Source organism: Haemaphysalis longicornis, unplaced genomic scaffold, assembly GCF_048455015.1.
Source record: "Haemaphysalis longicornis isolate Haplotype H1 unplaced genomic scaffold, Haemaphysalis longicornis Haplotype H1 scaffold_7, whole genome shotgun sequence".
NCBI classification, from domain to species: domain Eukaryota; kingdom Metazoa; phylum Arthropoda; class Arachnida; order Ixodida; family Ixodidae; genus Haemaphysalis; species Haemaphysalis longicornis.
This window is the reverse complement of record NW_027526422.1, coordinates 183199503-183218754: the sequence shown is the minus strand read 5'-3', so window position 1 is coordinate 183218754 and position 19252 is coordinate 183199503.

The window sequence follows — 19252 nt, the reverse complement described above, 5'->3', positions numbered from 1 at the left end:
CACTGTCAACCCATTGTATGTTCGGTTTTAGCCAATACTCCATCCTAAAAATTACCCATCAATTCAAGGATTGGTTAGGTCACTTAGCCTAATTCGTTCGGAGACCGATAGTACACCATCATGCTGACTGTGCAATGTAATTGAGAACGCGTGTACGAGTACTCGCACGCCCAACATGCAAAGGCGGCATTGAATACGGCCAGTAAAACAAAAATATCTGCTGCTAAAAATTATTGTCACACAAAATAACTGCAGGAAGTGGACACTGCGCAGCAGCAGTTTCGGAACACTACCAAGACAATATACAATACCTCAACTAATTTTTTTTTCTGATGGCCCCCTAGCCTATGTCGTCGACGTCAAAATGATACCCCATTAAAGCCAAGCAATGCTGCAGACAAGGATGGTTATGTGTTTCGGAACGTGTATAGGCTAGTGGCTGTTTACTGGAAGTATTTTGCGAAGAGATACTTATATAAAGTCTTTACAGCCATATCGGCCCCATTCCTTCTCTCGGTATTGTAAAGTAAGCAGACTTATGCACTAAGGGACGTCCTTGAACAGCGTGAGCAGTTCCTTTGTTACTATGAGGGATTACGCTGCGATGCTTCCGAAGGAAGCGTCAGTCAGTGGGGTAAAGAGTTCAGAAGAATTCAGGGCTTTGATAATTGGCTCCATCGAAAGCATTTTCTCGAATATATTGAAAACCCTTTGCTGTTAAACGACCATACCGCTGTTGCCGTAACAGGCGTGAATATTGTCAAGTGGTATAAAGCTTAGGCTAACTTGGACCCAGCCAAAAAAAACCCATTGACCTACCTATTGGAATTCCAAGGGGTCGGCCAATTTGTCGGCCTATTAGTCGGCCAATAATGTATTAGGCAGCCATTGGCGTTCCCAATGGCTTCCCAACTGGACGACCTTTTGGACAACCCACTGGAAAGCCAATAGGTTTTCCCATAGGAGGCCCCATTGGACTTCCGATTGGCCGCCAACTTCTTTCACTTTTAGTTGGTTCTATCCCATTGCCGCAGCAAATCCATCTGAGTTGCTGCTGCAGTGCGTTGATTACCTGTATCACAAAGGTAAGAACTCTTTGATTGGAATACCTTTATTGCTCGGTTCGTCGCTTAAGCAATTTTTCACAGGTCATTGTCCATGCCGTGCTCCGCTAACCGCAGGATCGCTAGACCTTCAAAAAGTTATCGGAATAAGCGTACAATAAGTTAAGTTTATAATAGACCGCAGTTCCCTGAACTAAAACAACAAGACACTGAATTGATGAGTGGCGTGAGCTCACCTCTTCTACAACGTCCCATTCATAACGAACTGCGTGGCGAACCCGTCAGTCATAACATGAAAAGAGCTGAAACATATTTAGGCAGATAAATTAATTGTTATTAATAGCGCTCAGGCTACGCGAGTGAAAATGGCAAGGAAAAATGAACCAGCTAGGTTACTCACATAAACAGGGACTCTCCTGTTCCAGTGCGAGGCTTAGCGGCGTTCAGTGTAAAGATGCATTTTGAAACACACTGCTATAAGTATAAGACATCATCGTCGCTCCTTCTCACGCTCTTGCAGACAACTTTACATTTCTAGTGCAATGTACAGTCAGAGAAGAGTGCGTGTGCAATCGACCAACTCACCTACACCGCCAACACAAACTTTGAAACCACTTATACAATGTACGTCTATGGACTGGATTCGATCGGATTGGATCATGGTTGTACTTAGAAACAATTTTCTATACTCAGGAACAATGTAAGAATGGCAATAGCTCATGTACGGTATCACTCCGCCCAAGCGATGGACCCATTCGTCAACGGGCGCGCGCGCTTTGAAAGGAGATTGCTATGAATGCGTGATGTCGTCTGCCTTTTCTCACGTAGTTTGCTTGTCGTCGATGCCGTAGTTTAAATGCACATTAAACCCGGAAAATCACGGAAATCGATCGTGTCATGTTCAAAGTACTCCCTGTGACACACTACTTGCGCCGCGGGGAGTAACATCCGGCCGCAGTGATGAGGCACAGGGACAACATCCGCACCTCACGATCTCGCTGCTAAGAGCGAGATAGTGAGGTGCGGCAGGAAACTCAGGTTTGAAGTAATAGACCTGAACAGGGTAGTGGGCATTATTGGACATAGGCAAGCTTTTCAGTGGGATGGGATTCACTTCAGCCCCAGGCTAGGAAACAAGGTGGGGTGGCGCTTAGGTTGGAGAGCGGTAGCTTTTTTAGGGGGGCCCGCGCAGCTAAGGAAGGCAAACTAGGAGACAAAGAAAAGCAAGGGACACATGCACACTCAACGCTGGGAGGCAGCCAGGCCTAGAGCTGAACGGAGAACCTACAGACGTAAGTGCGAGCGTTGAATGAAGCTATTTAAGTGGAAACAATGGCGCAAACAATTTTGTAAAAAACAAAAACAGATCCCGTAAGAGGAAAGGGAAAAACAAATGCAATAAATATTTAATCAGCTACATAAATATGCCGGGAGGCAGAAAGCCAGATAAGTGGGTGGAAATTCAAAAGCAACTTGAACGGGAAGGAAGAGACGTGTACGCTTTATCCGAGACTCACTTCCGGGAACTAGAAGCCCCACTTATCATAGACAATTATGTCTGGGAAGGTTCCAACAGGACCACAGGAATGAAGAAAGGGGGAGGTGTTGGCATGCTCATTAAACAAGGGACTGACTGGCAGAGAGTGCATGAAAGCTGTAAAGAGCATCTATGGGTTAGAGGTATGATAGAAGGGAAAAATACATGGTTAGGAGTGGTGTATCTGTGGACCGGAAGTAGTGCTAGGGAGGAAAATGGGGAAATGGTAAACTGTTTGAGAAGAGATATCAACGAGTTCAAAGATTCGGGCGAAATAATCATAGTTGGAGATAAGAATGCCCATATAGAAGGTTTGGATGGATACACAGACCACAACGGTTCTCTAGTGATAGATCTATGTCGGGAAAACCGGCTTGTAAACACAAAAGCAAGTGTGACGGACACATAAAGTGGGAAAGCGGTAACAGACACTCCAGCATAGACTACAGTTTAGTATCCGAGACAGTATACGGAAGGCTGCACGAAATGAGGATAGATTAAAATGGAACAGAAAGCTTAGGAAGCGACCACAAGCGGTTTACCTTGCACTTTGGAGGCGCAACCCGGACAAATGTAGAAATAGGTACTATAGGAGGAACTCATTTGAATAATGAGCAGTTAAAGATCATCGCTGATACATTGGAAGATGAAAAAAATAAATACCCAGGCAAAAATTGGGATTACGACGAAATGATTGCGCTCATAAAGGGTAAGATGAATGAAGCAAAACAACGAAACCGATGGAAAGGGAAGAGAACGCCGAGAATCTGGTGGAATAAGGAAATAAAAGAGGTTATTTACCAGCGAAGAAAGGCGTCGAGAGAACACAGAGAAGCAAAAAGAACTGGTATGGAACCGGAGATAGTGAAGGAGAAATGGGATATCTACCGTGGGAAAAATCTCTAAGTGCAGAAAATGGTGGAAGCAAAGATCAAGCAGAAAAGCGAACAATGGATGGCAGAAATACGGAATAAGGACAAAAGCGCATCCAAGAAGTTTTGGAACCATGTAAAATCACTAAGCTCAAAAAACGATGACCATCAAAAATTCCTGATTGATGGGGAGGAGGAACATTTAGAAGGAGAGCACGCGTTGGCGCATATTCATCGAGTGATTAGTGGGAAGTTTAGTACAATAGTGGTAGGGAAACCTGCACCGATAACATCAGCGCAACAGAAGACTGCGGAAAGGGAAATAAGTGTGAGCAACCTTCACTGGCAAAAAGCAGAGTAAAAGCTTTCCCCCCAGAGAGCAGTGGGCCCGGACGGAATACCAATGCAACTGATAAACCTGCTTGGACCTAAAAGTAAGGAAACATTTATGAGGGCAATATACAAGGTGATAGAAACCAAACAAATACCAGAGGACTGGTTAGAAAGTAGGATGAATTTAATACATAAAGGCAGGGGAGACAAAGGCAGTATTGATTCATACAGACCACTCACAGTAACGTCAGTGGTGTACAGATTCGTAATGCAGGCGATAAATCAGGAATTCAAGAATGAATGGAAGGAAATGAAATACTTGGGGAACTGCGGAATGTATTTAGGCAAGGCAGGCGACTGGATGACAATTTGTTCGTAATAACGCAATGCATTGAAATTGCGAAAGCACAGAATAGACCACTATGGATTACGTTCTTGGACATTAAAGGGGCATATGACAACGTAAACAGAGGACGGCTGTGGAGAATGCTGAAACTCCAGGGATTAGATGACGAGTTATTACAGTTCCTTATGGCGATCTATAAAGACAATAGAGTACACCTTACATGGGAAGGACAGAAATGCGCCCAGCAGGTCAACATCCATCGGGGACTGAAACAGGGTAGCCCTTTGAGCCCAATACTATTCATGCTTTACATGGCGGGGTTGAAAAAGAAACTGGAAGAAAGTCAAGTAGGGTTCCGCCTAACTTGTATGCTGCAAGAAGAAGTGGTACAACAGCATATTCCGGGAATGTTATACGCAGACGACATTGTTCTTTTAGCTGATAACTAAACCGATATGCAGCGGCTAATAAATATTAGCGGCCAGGAAGCCACCGACCTCGGGTTAAATTTAGGGCAGAAAAATCAGGAATAATGGTTTTCAATGAAGCTACCACTGACGTAGTGTCTACCCACCAAGGCGAATTATCTAGAGTAAAGGAATATAAATATTTGGGAGTGTGGATAAACGAAGCGTATAACTACCTAAGAACTCACGAGGAGCAACTTAAGGTTAAGGGAAAGCGAAACGCAGCTGTAATGAAGCATAGAGCTCTGTGGGGGTATAACAAATAGGAAGTAGTAAGAGGAATGTGGAAAAGGGTAATGGTCCCGGGTCTCACGTTTGCGAATGCTGTACTCTGCTTCAAATCAGGCGTTCTATCAGGCCTTGAAGTAAACCAGAGAACGGTAGGACGTTTGGCCTTAGGCGCGCATGGAAAAACAACTAACGAAGGAGTACAGGGAGATATGGGCTGGGCGTCGTTTGAAGTTAGAGAAGCACAGAATAAAATATGCTTTGAGATGAGGTTGAGGGCAATGGATCAACGAAGGTGGGCAGCTAAGGGTTTTGGGTACCTATACTTGAAAAGCCTGGAAACGCAGTGGTTAAGAAAGAGTAGAAGGCTAACGATGAAATACGGAAAGAACAGTGAAGAATCCAAAACAGCCAAGGTAACCAAAAAAGAGGCAAGGCAGATTGAAACGAATAAATTGAGGGAAAAAATGGAAGCTAAAACGTCGTTAGAGATGTACAGGGCTGAGAAGATGAACATCAGAAAGGAAAATTTCTACGATAATTCCCAGGGCAGTGCTTTGCTTTTTGACGCTAGAGCAGGTTGCCTGCGAACTAAGAGTTTTGTGGGGAAGTATTCACAAAATGATGGTGTGTGCGTGGTCTGCCGAAAAGAAACAGAAACTATGCGGCACATAGTGTTAGAATGTGAGGGTATCCATCCAAATCTACATGAAGGGAATATTGGGTTTCCAGACGCCCTAGGATTTAAGGGTATCACACAGGAAGTTAACTTCACGGCTGTCGAGGGGACAAAAAAAAGATTAGAGTGCTGGTGGACGAAATGCACACAGGGGAATATTGCCTAGGACAGTTACCACCTGTAACAAAAAAAAAGTATTTTGTGCCCAATAAGCTTTTTGTGCCTGCCAGAAGCAGCGTTAGTAAAAAACCAAGAGTGTAAAACATGGGTATATTCGTCCTTTTTGGTAAGGTGACATGTCATCACCCCGCTTCAAAGGGGAAACCAATAGAAATCATCAATCATCATCATAATCGTTGCCGTTCTTAAGTTGTAGCCGTGTATACTCGTGTCAGAAAGTTTTCTTTGGTGTTTGCTTCTCATCAAGTTTTTTTAGAACTTTATTTTGAATTGCTGATTATAATATTCCAATTTGCTTCATAAATATAAAAATGTAAAGGTAGAAGTTTTCAATATCTTTCAAGGTTTCAAATGAAGGTTGAGAGAGAAAATTACCTTTTAATTAAAAATAAACTAAATAAAAAGGAAAATGAATGGTTTGTCGTAATTGAATACTATCCATGCTACTCAAAATGGCTCCCCAATTTCATCATGTTGGAGCCAGTGGGTCGAATTGAAGTTTAGAAGGACTTGTTGTTGGGCGAGTTGGTGCATTTTCTCAGAAGGGTAAACTGCGCTATGGAAGACGCAACACAGAGAGGTACACAAAGACAGGCGCAAAGAGAGACACAAAGAATTGAAACAGCTGGCCATCCTATTCTTGGCAATGGGCCGAATTCGGATAGTTCCAATAGGTCCAATGGACCCATTGCGCATCCAGTTTCGGCCATTGGGTTTCATTTCGGACCCATTGGGATTACATTTGGAACCATTTGGTTGCAAAAGGGCCAATTGGTCGGTCAATGTTTTTATCGGCTCTGACGAATTTCGCGATACACAAAGAGATGTAGTTGTTGTTAATCTACCAGATTTAGGGGAAATCCCCAAGGAGTAAGTTTTCGCAAAGCAAAGTTTGACATCCACCTGAATTCATCCGTACGGCTACGAAGGAAAGCTATACAGCTTCCTCAGAAACTTTGCAGTTGAAGAAAAATTCGCCCTGGTCCAGGATTCGAACATGCGACCACAGCTTAACCGGAGCAGTCGCTCTACTAACTGAGCTAACCAGGAGGCTAGCCGTTTGTAGCGCGAGAGTGAATTGATCAACAACTCGAAGTAAGGGACTGGTGTTAATCGACCAGATTTAGAGGAAATCCCCCAGGTGGAGGAAGTTTCTACACTGAAATATTTGACGTCAGCCTGAATGCCGCCGTACGGCTACAAAAAAACTATACAGCTTTCTCAGAAACTTCGCAGTTGAAGAAAAACTTGTCCTGGTCCAGGATTCAAACCCAGGACCACCGCTTAACCGGAGCAGTCGCTCTACCAACTGAGCTAACCAGGAGGCTAACCGTTTGTAGCGCGAGAGCGAATTGATCAAAAACTCGAAGGGACAGGTGGCAAGAAGGGACAAGATAGGAAGGGACAAGATTCTTACTGCAGGGGTTCAACGTGACCTATTCACATACCACTGCAAGACAGACAGAAAGGCGTGGGAGACCAGCTAGCAGCCTCCGTACCATCTTCGACTTCCCCGTTAGAGCATGATGATGCCACTCTCCTGCTGACGAGAAAACAGCATCTCCGGCACTGCACACATGATCCCATTGCACCCTGTTCTGCCACCACGCCCCCTCGTCTTACCCGTCCCGGGGAAGTGACTTCTAGGATCTTTCGAGTGGGGATGGCTTAACGCCGGCGTTCACGAGGCAATGGCCTCAATTCCGAGATTCTTCGGCGTACCCCGGTTACCCAGTTTGCCACCGCAGTAACGCGACAGTCCACCTCTACCACTTGCTGTGGTCCTCTCTCGCCTTGCGTCCAACGAGACAACGGCATCTTGCGGTGACGGGCCTCCGCGCAGACGACGCATCCGCATACACTGCATCGATACATCGGTGCCATCATGGTTCACTACTAGACACCACTATGAAGCGACCACTATCATGTTCAGTTAATCACCTTTCGTCAAGAAATCATACCCCCATATTCATGCCCTGTGGCCGAAGAGGCGCTCATAACAAAGCTTGCCGGAGAAGGATTTGAAAGGTCAACACCGAGCCTTTCATCAGTCAAAGACACCGGTCACAATGTCCCTTTAATGGCCCTACAGGGACGAGGCAACACTGAGCCTAAAAGTAGACGACCAAATTTTAAAGTTAAAGCAACAAGTGTCCCATTGTGTAAAAGCCCGCCGTGATTTCTGTCCATTCAAGATAACTGGCCTAGCTTTAAAGAGTAAATAAAGACAGGCGCGTTTTATTTCGTGAGATTTGAAGTCCGGCCTTCTGGGTAGCAGCCGGATGCTCTGCCAACTGTACCATTCCAGCCCTTAATTTTAATCAAGTGAAAACAAATATCATTCGAATAACTGCAGCAAGCTGGAGGCTATAGTTGCTAATAAATTGCGAGAAGCAAAATAGAAAACACATAACAAACCCTCAGCTGCAACACAAGAAACCAGTCAAGAGTATCGCATGAGTCCTCATAGGCACTGCGCAGTAGAAGCAATGTTCTTTTGAAACAGGCTTTTTGTTGAGTGCACAGGCACAGCGTGGGGGCCAATCGCCCTATTTCGCCATAGACTATGACGGCCAAATAAAAAGAAGACATCATATATAACACTACTTTCACTTGCTCCTGTGAGAACTGTAATGATAGCCGGGTTGCAGCGACAACTTTTTCCTAATGTACAATGCAAAACATACCAGAAAAGCACCCATTCATGCAAGCAATAAAATGATGCTTTTTTCTGTCAGGCGTTTTCTACGTTCCGCAGATAGTGTCTTAAGGAACGAAGAAGCCCTTTACTTTTTGCCTTGTTTTCACTAGAAGTGTTGAAATATGCAGTTTTAAGAAAGTGTCTCTGTGCTCGATGACTCACACCTGCGTTTCCTATGACTAAAAAAGATAAGAAGGCTCACCTTCATTGAAAGCTGTGTGGTATACTGGGACATGGGAGCAGACCTCTGTTATATATTTGTTAAACTTTTTCTGGTGACATAAAAGACATGCCCGATGGCAAACCACATTCGAAGGAATAATTTAGCAACCTCTAATTTCTTTTGAAATCCATACAAACGACAGGTCTCCAGTTAACAAGAAATGATGAGAAATGGCAGGCCATCTCCAGGGTGACGATGCACCACTGAGCGAAGGAACGGGTGACTAGTATCCCACCAGTTTAGAAAACGAGACACAACCTCTGGAATGAAGAAATAGAAGGGTCCGAATCCCTCCGTATTCAGTGACATAGAGATACTATTTCGCATCATTCGCTCCCACGGAGAACGCTAAATGAATCCCGCGAAGATCCCATAAAACCGCTGAATGGTCGTAGGAGCAATATTCCGAAACAGCGGAACGTACATTAAATTGGCCTCAAGAATACACTACTAATGTTAGACCAATCGAAAAATGGAAGCTCCCGTCCTGCCCATGCTTCAGCCTTGCGGCCAACGTTGCTTGCAGACCCTGACGAGACACCGTTACTATGGTGGCAACATTTTAGAGACAACTCAAGGCAGTATAGTGTAACAGCGTCACCGAGAACTGCGATGAAGTTCTGTGAACAGTGAGAAGTGATGACGTTCTGTGAACTTTCATAAAGTAAGTCCCCAGTGCAACACCCAAAAAACTCCATAATTTCTGTATAATATTAGAGACTCCTGTACATAAGCAATGGGACTGCGATAGTCCCATGAGAATTTACCATTGGCTTGTTCCGCACCAATAAGCTACATCACATTGGTAGACTAGCACCTTGACGCTGGCATTTTCACAAATTAATCCTCAAGCATCAGGGCAGGAGAGCACGGTAAAGTAGAGAAGTTCAAGAAATGCCGGTAATTCTGAAGTAACAATACAGAACCGGCTGCGTGATCATAAATTCATTTTGATTGAACTTCAAAGTGGTCTTGCTTCGACCGGAGCCCCGAAAAAACCACATTTGTTCCCCAGCCTGACAGAGCTGACGATACAAGCATTATTGATTACTTATCATTTATGTTGGGCAGATCCCAAGTACAAAGTGACGTCAATAACTTTTTGGCTGTGGTTCAAATATATCGTCTCGTATTGTATTTCAAGTTTCGTCTCAGTGCGAAAACAAAGAAAACGGAAACAAAACCCTTGGGTGACTCAAGAAATGATTCACCTGGACAGATCAATCGCCAAAGACCACCGAAAAAAACCAACTGTTACAAAATGTCTGAGTTCTCATGGCTGTTACAAAACCACCTTAAGACTACGAAAGAAAAGTACTACATCTATGCCCTGTCCAACTTTATGGTCTCCTGCTCGCACCGTTTTTGGCATCACTTATCACAGGTACAGAACCACCCACACAAAAGTATCATGCATGGAGCAGTTCTGCATGATCAAGGGAAGATAGCGTCTCATTATAACATGGTTTTTCAGTCCGTATGTTCTCCGCGATCGTGCGGTGATCAGTCGCACAATAAAACGTCTGGCACACATTTCTCCGATACGCCAGACGTAAACACTACATACGAAGGTGTCGTTTCCCTCCTACTGAACATTAACGTAAATAAATGGAGTGGTCCTGATGACATGCCAAATGCTCTTTTACCTAGATACTTCGGATGAATTGGTTTCTATATCACGATTACCTTTAATGTACTACAGGAACACAAACACGTCCCAGATTACTGGTTAGTGGCAAAGGTTGTCTCAGTTTTCAAATCAGGAGACCGGCGAAAAATTGAAAATTACCGCCCTATTTTCCTACCCTGCGTACGCTGTAAACTTCTTGAGAGAGAGAGAGAGAAACATTTTTATTGAGTCCTGTGGTCAGCGGTACGTGGTGGCCGCCAGTTGAAGCCTGGCGGCGACGGTGGCAGCTCTTGTGACCAGGTGTGTTTGCAAGTCCAGGTCCGAGCTGCCCAGCGCACGCTCCCACTGCTCATCACTATTTACATACGGGAAGGGGTCTTGGGGTAAACTTCTTGAGCATGTCCTCTCAAAGGCCGTATACAGCCACTTAAAAGGCAAAAAACTGTCATACTCTACTCAACATAGATTTCGGCAAACTCTTTCGACAGTGACGCAACTGGTAGGAACAATTGATGAATTTGCAAGGGCTTTGAAGGACAAAGAGCAAATTTATTGTATTTTTCTTGACATGCCCAAAGCTTTCGATAAGTCCCTTATTCAGACCTAATTTACAAGTTGGTACTTTCTGGTGTAAACTACAATATCACACGATCAATTCCCGCACACCGAACAGGCACAACTCAATACGCAGAAATTGATGGCTCCAAATCAAAATTACTAGACGTCACATCGGGTGTTCCGCACGGGTGTGTGCTGTGACCAGTTTAATTTCTTGTTTAGATAAATGATATTGCCCAAAATATTAACAAGTACATAAAAGTTCGACTCGATATGGACGATTGCACGCTTTAAAAATGAATTAACATTGGAACGATTCAAAAACCTTTAATGACGCTCTCAGGGTTGTAGAACACTGGTGTGAAACTTCAAAAATGCAAACAAATGGAAAAAAAACTTGTTTTTCGAGTCACAAATAAGAAAAAAACATGTTATTGCCTTTACCTACACCTTGTGATCCTGAGCAATTGCCGCTTTGAATATGCTTAAATATTTAAGACTAACTGTTTCGAGTGATCTTAGAAGGAACATGTTAAAAACTGCAGAAATTAAACTACGTTTTTTGCGTAGGAAGCTTAAGCTCACTTCGAAGGTCGCCAAATTAAGTGCGTATCTATACGTGGTCAGACCAGCATTAGAATATGCTAGTGTCGTATGGGTATCCTTGCGAAACAGGGTTAATCAGTATGATCGAAAGGGTCTTACGAAGAGCAGCCCGATTTATTTTGTCTCGTTACTCTGGAACCGATACTATTAAAGAAACGTTACAATTACTCAATTTACCCCCCCCCCCCCCCCCCGATGGACGCCGCCTAGCTGGACTAAGGTTTCGTTTCTTACTCTGGAACAAGCATATTAAAATAGACAACTCTCAATACTCAGCATCACAATGAGGCACAACCATAAGATACGCGTGATAATATTTTTCGTATCTCTCAACTACACTTTAATGCATACGCCAATTCATTTTTCCTCGAACAATAAAAGAATGGAACGCACTACCAGCAAGAGTTATCCAAAGTGACTCTGTAACGCAGTTTGAGCACAAATTGAAGTGAGTCATTTCCTAAGCAAAATGTGCATTGTTCAAAAAAATCCATGGACTAGTTGAGTTCGTTTGCTTATAGATATTACTGTTAGGTGTGTTCTGTTGTACTTCTGCGATGTTAAATTTATACATTTTATCACGTGACAATACTGATACTAATGTGACAATTTACAATACTGTACATTATATATAATGTGCATTTTTGTCGTTCTTCTATTTCTCTTGTAATCCCACACCTGTAATACCTCCGGGCCAACAGTATGCTAAATAAAATAAATAAATTAACAAATAAACAGAGAACAGTAAGGGAGAGATGCCGCATCCTTCCAGAACTGGCCATCGAATGGGTACTGGCGTGGAAAGCTTTCAATTTACAACTGCCCGGCTCGCGCAGTTGGGATAGTTAGTATGGATGCCGTGAATTATGACATCGAAAGCATTCGCTCGGTCCAACGCCTTAACGAGGAAGGAGTGCATAACTTTTCTGCAACGCCCTGGCAAAATAAATTTTAACTATAGCAACTTGCTCAGAGTTATCTGACTCTTACTGAATACGGAACGAAAGATGTGAATAATGAATCGGATACTGCGACCACAAACTTCACACGTTTCATGTGGTGATACAGTTTCCTCAACAACACACTAAAGCCGATTATTAAGACTCGATGCAAATATTTTATAACCGACATTGCACAACGATGTAGGTCGGTACGCGTAAGGGAGTCACTCGTCCATATGAACTTTCGTATGACCATTGTAAGAGGTTCGTGGTAAAGCCCTTACTCAGTAGCCCTTCTGTAGAGCCTCAAATATAACCGGGCAAAGCTGATCCAGAAACCACTCGTACAGTTTTCCGGGCAAACCATCCGGGAGTGATGTTTTGGGCTACGGCAAACCACTTACCGCAGGTTGAATTTCACCGAACATAAAATAGGCTTCTTCATTAACTTATCTTATTTAAATAATGCAACAATTGAACAAGACGACACGGTACACAGGAGCTTGACTAGACAGTGGAACACTAAAGAGGTTTGCATAAATAGGTTCAAATGCTTTAAGAATGGAAGGAGTGTCAATAACTGTCGCTGAAGCCGCGTTCGTCTCTGTGCTTTCTTTTGACAGAACGCGGGAACTCGAGCCACCTACTTTCGAGCCATATATTTCGAGCCAAGTATTTTCATCGAAGAAATGGTTCGAATGAGATCGGACTCAAGCTCATCTATACCGCTCAACTTCCAAGGCTTGCAAGCTAGTCTTCACATAGTTGACTGACTCAATAATTCACCTGAAAAAAAGAGGTTCCGAACGATGGAATTGTAAAACACCTTTTAGAAACTTGCCTTGATATCATTTGCTTTCAAAGCTGAGTTTTGAAGGCTCCCCGGAGCAAAATACCTTTCATTCCCTGTGTGAACATGTCCCATTTTTCGAAATATCTAAATCGGTCCCCGGAACAAACAACACTTAAGAATGCAGTTTACACCATGAATGAAAGAACCGTGTAGCGAAAGGGTATTGCTGAGTTTCCGGAGTGCTCAAATAAGTAATGGTAAACGCTGCCAAACCACACCTAGCGACACCAAAACAATAAATTGCCCGAAAAAAATACTCATTGCAATCTGAACGATTGCGTTCAGTCGCTCTCTGTTGATCAACGGTACGCAAATAAAGTCTCTGATGATGATATCGTCGTTGTGCAATACCGATAAGGACCATACCCTAATCGGCATGACATGATGGAGAAATCGAATTGAAGAAAGCATTTATCTCACTTATCTTACTGGGTGCGCAGGTGCCAATACCACGCATTTTTTTTTATCCCAGTGAAAAGTCAGCGAAATTGCTCATCATTTCTCATTAATGCTAAAAAGCGAATTATAACCAATCTTCCACCGTAAGAGCAAGGGACAACCTCCCGACAAACCAAAAGCATGATTAACGCCGATACCGCAGTCATCCTGGAAGGGCTGCTAAGCTGCAGCAGTCTTGGTATAACGAAATTTTAGTTTCCTGAATTTTAATTATTAAAAAGTGCTCTTCCTAGCTCAAGCGTAACTTTTGTCGCTGACACCTACGCTGCGAAAAAACCCTTATAATAAAAAGCAATTTTTGGGGAAGGCCTTGCAACTGCAATAATCCATACTTGTGGAAAGTATAACAATTCTTAACACAAATCTACACCCGTATTGCTTCTAGTGCAGCAAAGTAACATTGACAATTAGATATAAATTAAAAAGAAAAACTTTGAAAGGAAAAAAACCACTGTGGCAAAAATAGGTGCACAAACTCGATTGCCGTGTAGTAATCCTACACGATTTTAACACGTTGATGTTGTTAATAAGCATAGGGCTGGCGTTAAGCGATCCCACTCCGATGTACTATTTGGAATAAATTTTGAATATAAAACAGTGCAGCATTTGGGATTCCCAGCTTCGCAAAATGACCTATGCGCCAAAACCTGAGAGGGAGGGGGGCGGGGTAAGATAGGGGCAATATGGGCAGCATTCAATTATTAGAATTTGAACCACACGCATGTGCCCGATAGCTTCTTTGCACTACTGCAGATAGCTAGTGCTTTCTTACTAAAAAGAGGTACTAAACACACTGATTTCGTACAGGAGAACTCACTCAAATTACTGACAATCTGATATAAAATACGTAGGCACAACTGCTGGCCAAAGTAGCCCGAAGGTATTCAACGACATACTCGTGAGCACCAAATCACGGGATAATATGCGCATCATAGTATTGACTTGGAAATGGCAAAACGGCGCCTTCGAAAATGCGCGCATTCTTATAGTTCTTATTGTACATGCGACTAAACAGGAGGTCGAGCGTCTTTGTGTCTTTCTTTTTTTTCTACCACACAGTCATATATAACAATGCCCTCCTACTACTTTTTGACCTCTTTATATATCTCTAACCTCAAGTGCCTGCGAAATAATGTACCTTTGGCAAAAAATCTATTGTGCGGAAAGAGAATGCGACGTGTCTAGCAACACGCTGAACACAGGTTTCATGCTTTTGTCTTTTTTTGTCCATTTTGTCCATGCTTTTGTCCATTTTTTTGTACCTTTTTCTTCACAGGCATTGTGCTACAGAAAAACTCAGATTCGAAGTATTTTCGGGACTTAAGGTTTCTGAAAACCGTTACGTATCACCAAAAGCAGCTGGGCCCTACATCTATACGCTGTTCGCATAAAGTTGTCTCAGTAAAACTTCTCACATCGACTGTGTGCTAGAGCAGTAACCATGCGTTTCCTTTTTGTGTGCGTTTCAATCATACTGGCTGGTGTATCTGGAAGGATTAGGTGAGTGGGAAGTTCATTGTGAAAAAAATGATTTAGAGGTGGCTTCGTAGGCAAAACTTGTTTAGGACTTTCGGCTCTATTTTCGGCGAAGGTGTTAATTTTTATAATTTATACGTCTATACAACAACAATGGGGTACTTCCAAAGCGCAGTACCAGACTGAAAATGCTATTTGCCCTGACCAAAATTTTCTCATCCGAGTGATCGCAATGTTAATAAAGGCATTTGCGGAACATCTAACCGAAAGCAGGTACCTTTTTTCAGCAGAGCGATTTTTCAGGCAAAATATTGATGCTTTGAAAAAGTCTAAAACTCTGTAAAAAGGCGAGATAATAAAACACAGAGGCACGCAGTGCGTCATAGGTTTATTTGTGTTTTGGGACGTGGTATTCGTGCGACCTTCCCAATATACTTGTATAAACTTGTAAAACAATGTGGCAACTCGTGCAAATCTTAAATTCTATTAAAGTGTACACAATTATTGCATTGAACACAAATTATTCTATAAATATGTGTTTTTGGCAAAACTGTAAGTATGATCTTTCCTACTAGCGTTAACAATGTAAGGCTTACTAATGAGTTTATGGACAGAATTGTGGAATATTTACCTATCCCGCCTGTTCAAACTGTGTAAGCGACACTTATACGGGCCTTAGCCGAGGTTAGCTGAGCAGCGGTATGTATGCGAACATCTAAAAACTGAAGTAAAGGGCGTGTTTATCTTGTTAAGCAAGAAAATATAACCGCTCCAGCTCACATTCATTGTGGTGCAATATTGTCGCAGTGTGCGTCAGCAGCAAAAATATGGGAAAATAATTCTAATCCGCGATGCTTGGAGTTTGAGGGCTCACTTAACAAAAAACGACACTGCGAAAATGGGGGCTTCAAGGTGCTCCTAGAAATAGCATAAGAAGTTTCGCGATACGCCCAACACGGTGCTCGCTTCTCTGTAAATGTGTGTGCTAAATAACCTTTGTTTTACGTCTTCCTCTCTGTGACATCTTGGAGGAGATTACCACACTGTGATGAACGACACTGCTAGCAGTTCGCGCTAGTCCTTCATAGGGATAGAAAACATCGCCTGCGAAACGTCGAGGATATATATTTCCATCAAGCCGGAAGAAACCGAGAACAGGCATAAACTGCACAGACGGGGTAGAAAGTAAACACAGACGTTTAGAGCATACACAGTCACGCGAGATTCAAACAGTGTTCGTGGATCTACATGTCACTCAAAGCATGGATCGTCTCATCACGTCTGAATCTGTCAGTCACATGATCTAGCCATGTCTGTGACGGAAGCTGAAGAAACTCGCGGACAGCGCTTCTGCGTGTTGTTGCAGCCCGGGCCTACGCCACGAGGAGGGCCCGCTGGCCCTTAGAAGTTGCACTAGGCTCCCTTGAGGAAGTGCGGGCCTGGTACGCTTGTCGTGTAGCACACGCCCCATGTCAGGCCTTGGGTGCTTGACGCGGATCCAGGTCTGCGCTCGGGCATAGGCCGCGAAGCACCTTGAGACCACGAACGGAAACGCGAGGGCTTCCCGGAACCTCCTGAAACAAGCCACCAGAACAGGCCGTGAATTAGGAAAGGTGACGTTCTGGTAGACAGAATTCCTGAACCCGGCCCAACCCGCACCAAACCCGCCTTGACGTTGTTCTAGCCACCCAAACCGCTCAAACGCAGGCCGTTTTCTTCTTTCTCTTCCTCCGTAGAGGCCCATAACTCGTTCTTCTTAGCATGGTCAACCCCACAACACCACGTTAGGCGGAGTACATCACCGCACAGACACTTCCTACCGGTTTTCTGGCTTCCTAATCCTACACGTTTCGTGGATCTTTATCACGTATCTACGAAGTGGCAGTTATATACATGCTGTATGCGTGGCTCCGCCCAGCGAGTCGGCGATCCCACTAGTCGTGGCTTTTGGGCACAGAGAGCCTTGTTTCTTCACTGGCACTGTTCAATGCTGACGTCGAAAATTGGCTCAAGCACTACGAGTGCGTCGGCCCCCACAAACATTGCAACCCCACCCTCATGCTTTTCAACGTCCTTTTAAAATGAAAACTTATGGAACTCACATAATAATAATCAAATGAAGCCGATTTCACCAGCTGGGCCGCCTGTACACCCAAGCTTTTGGACTTAGTACGCAAACCACACGGTGATTACCTACGTGCAAAAAAACAAGTTTGCATCCCGTGCCCACACATCGACCAAGCCGTAGGTTTCCTACAATTGAGGCGTTCTGTCTCTGGGTCACAACATCGGTGATAAGATTACTGAGTAAGACGACGTTGAGCATGTACCCTAAGGAAAGTCTGAGGACGCCTTGCGCTTGCTCATACGCAAGGACTTTCCGATAGTCGAGGCCATCTTGAAGGAATGCAAACGCTTCGAGCAAGCAATGAGGCGCCGCGTCACTATAAAGTTCCAATGGCTGCACAACACCACTGCGAGTTTTTTCTGCGCAGGAGCAGCCTTCCGTTGTTTTTGCTCGTGACATCTCACCGCGACGCCTTCAAATACACCGTCTAAAGGATAGTACGCCGAGCGCTGGAAGTCACTGCTGCCGCTGAAACTATGCCCCCTGCAATCGGCAGCACAGTTCCAGCCATTTCGCCAATTCAAGCTGTCGTTTATGACGAAATCCGCAACGTGGGCCTCTAGCCAGTATTATCTGTGAATCCTCCTGCCGTACGCCACAGTTATGCCCCACCCGTAGCTCACAATGTGTGCGCTTCCCTTCGTTACAGCAACACCGGATAGCATGCCCATTTTTTTCCGTGCAAGCGTGTTGAGCACTTCGCTCGCTACTGTCGGAACCGCTTCGTTTTCCAGAAGTACCTTTGAAGACGAATTCTGCCGCCACGATGGTCTCGCCCAGCCTACTACCGAGTGTAGCCAAAATTGACAGCCCGCTTCCTGGAGGTGCCCTACCAGAAAGCTCCCGGCGACATCGCCCGTCCCGCATTCCGGACCCCCGTCGACTTCACCCGCACAACTCTCGCAGTTCAGCTTCGGGAGTCTAACAGATGTAGCTCCCGGAGGTAGCGCTGCATCAAAGAACGACTCCGAAAACCCTGTGTTTACGTTACGGACAAAAAGCAAACCGCTTCCAGTTGAAGTTGACGGCGTACCTGTTAATTCCCTAATGAATACTGGTGCTCAAATCGCCGTGGTCAGGCGAAAACTGCGCTCTCCCTTGCGAAAGGTTCAGTTCTCAATCGTGTCCTTTCATGTTTTCGCGTTGCTGGCGGCGGTCCTTCAGCTGTTCCTAGTATGTTCGCTGCCGGAATGAGCGTCGGTGATCACCCTGTCACTGTTCTGTACTTTCTTCTAGACAAATGCTCTCATGACGTATTCCTTGGCCATCATTTCCTCTGACACCAGTGCGCGTTAAGAAACTCTTCGACAGGTATTATTCGCCTTAAGCTCCCCCTTACGGCCGACAACCGACCCCTTCTTCCCCCTTCTTGTGCTCTGATTAGCAGATTCGCCTGCCGCCTCAACCTTCTAATTATCTTCCTCTGTCTTTAGGCATACCCGTCCAAGACGGATAATACTTCGTTGCGCCCGTCCTTGAAGCTGTACTCCCCGCCGCATCTCCCTTCCCCACGCCATGCTTATCATTCGTCCGTGTCTTTCCCTTTTCTGAACGTCGAATTCTGCAATGAAGTTCTTATGCAAAAAATGACTCTCGCCAATCAAAGTAGCTGTGTTGGACCAATTAACGTACTCTGCGACTACACGTCAAAAGGCACGCATATTACCAGATTGACATGAGTTCATGCAAAAACGCCAGAAGCCATATTCGGACCATCCTCCAGCAAACATTATTACGTACTCCCATCGGCATCTTTCGCGAAATGGTGTAAGTATACGCCTGGCGTGGACTCAAGCTCACACAGATTTCCGATCGGAGAAGTAAGCAGCAGATGGTGCTGCCATATTAACGCTTTATTCCTTCCCTCCCCATCAGACGTCGTGCCTTGCAGAATCCCACGCCTAGGACTCAATGCTCAATGCAAAATGACCTTAATCAAACTCCAAAAGGATATCGTCCACAGAGCCTCCA